Source organism: Halyomorpha halys, unplaced genomic scaffold (assembly GCF_000696795.3).
Source record: "Halyomorpha halys isolate HHAL.00 unplaced genomic scaffold, Hhal_1.1 Scaffold241.1, whole genome shotgun sequence".
NCBI classification, from domain to species: Eukaryota; Metazoa; Arthropoda; class Insecta; order Hemiptera; family Pentatomidae; genus Halyomorpha; species Halyomorpha halys.
Genome location: NW_027105010.1, coordinates 13,318 through 15,201, shown reverse-complemented (window position 1 = coordinate 15,201; position 1,884 = coordinate 13,318). Strand labels below are relative to the sequence as shown.

The 1,884-nt window shown below is 28.6% G+C and overlaps 1 protein-coding gene across 2 annotated transcripts in view; it reads left to right on the top strand.

Moving 5' to 3' along the window:
• The first annotated feature begins 921 nt into the window (after positions 1–921).
• Positions 922–1,884, top strand: part of LOC106680088 (transmembrane protein 179) — an 11,991-nt gene continuing 11,028 nt past the window's right edge. Inside the window, exon 1 of one of the 2 annotated variants that reach the window (XM_014419573.3) lies at positions 922–1,100. The gene's annotated coding sequence lies outside the window, so the exon portion shown is untranslated. The other variant, XM_014419575.3, reaches the window with a different exon arrangement.

Sequence of the window (1,884 nt, the reverse complement as noted above, 5' to 3'; positions counted from 1 at the left end):
AAAAAAAAAATATTTTATTTTAGAGATCTAAACCAGGGAGGGCTGTCTTCTACAATTTTTAACTTTCTATGGGCACCTACCTTTCATGGATTTCAGAAGCCAAATTTGAAGAGATGTAGAGCATGCTTTGCCGCTTTATTTGGATAACATTTCTTTCTTCCAATTTTTTGAAATGACTGATTCGGTTCAAATTTGAATTTTCTATTAAAGTGAGTTTCTTATCTCTCATGTTTTCTATCTACGGAAGTTTCTTAAGGGCTTTCATTCCATTCATTCCAAGATTCCAAACAATACATAAATACTCCCCTTTCTCTTAAGTAATATTTACATTGATCATCGATTTTTTTATTTTAAATAGGTGTAGGTATATGGTTTGGGTGTATCTCTAAAATGTATTAAATAAACAAAAGTCGGAAAATAAAATAATATGGATGTAATTACTCCAAGGTAACAATACACAGGAGTCATTCTAACATGAAGAGTGGTCTTAAGGCAATTTTCTATTATTGCGATGTGAAAAATAAACCATTATTATAACTGCTTTAATTGAATTTTAGCATTCGACTTTGACTCCCTATCTCTCAAAAAATATTCAACTAAAGCCCAACAGATCCTCTTCAGCTGAGGTCATGCCTAAATTTGCATTAGTATGAATGCACTTTATGCTCTCAGTTTAGAAGCGACTATAATGGTTGACCATTTTATCATTTCTATGCCTAAGTATGCGTGAGCCCACCAACCACCTCGGAGTGCGAGTTGTGAGCTGTTACCAATTCCAATAATATTGATCAATGGGAATATTAGTATAAACATATTTCACATTTGACTTCTAGTTTTGAAAAAATACTGGTTGTTTATAATTTAACTATATAAATAGTAAATCAACATCATCTTGCAATATACAACCAACTCCTTTCTCTTTGGCAATGTTTATGATTTTATAGTCAGAACTGTTTGTTGTGATAATTCTGAAGTATTTAAATTTTCTATTTCAAAACTCCAATTACTATGATTAATTTTGGGGATGAGTAGAAAAGAAAAAAAATCCTATCAATGAGTTTCTGTGATATGATATGATATTGTTTAGTTTTTAAGTCCAGGTGATAATATTTTTTTTTATCAATTTATTACAGTTCTGATAGTTTCTTTGTTACTTTTTTTTTCTGAGTAATCACAAGAAATATTTTATTTGTGTTATCAGAATTACTTTCATTTTCTTTTATCTTGATTTTAAATAAAAATAAAGGTAAGCCTAAGAATCTTGTATTCTGTTCTAAATTTATTTTCTTTGTAATTGTTTATTGGCAAGTTTGTTTCACCATTGTGTTTAAAAGTGCTAAATTATTTTATGTTTGTATTGAATCATGCTACAATATGGAAATATCTGTACATCCTTAGTTGCTCAATGTGTGTTATTACCTAGGTCTTGATAACACTTTAAATTTCTTAACCCTTAGAGTGACAGGTAGTTCTGAGGGACCTATAGAGATGTTTATTTGTCTTAGAATGAGGTGTTCTGAACTAGTTTTTAATGTATGGATTTTTTTGAAGGTTCTATATAATCCATTGTCATATAAATAAGTACTGTTAGAAATGAATTATATTTCACATATAATTTGATATAATAAGTTGACAGATAATTGGATCTGAGTCCAACAGACCTACCTGTTGCGTTGCGGGTAAAATCATATTATACTCTAATTTAAAACTACCATAAACAGACATATTTGGTGCTTTAGAGATTCTGTATTTAATGATAAATTCAATTGTGATAAATATTACATAATAAAATTATATTCATTGCTTTTTGTTGTCAATGTGATGTTTCGATGTATAATTTTAGGTTTGTGTTTGTTATTTAGTGATAATTTATTAATATAATTA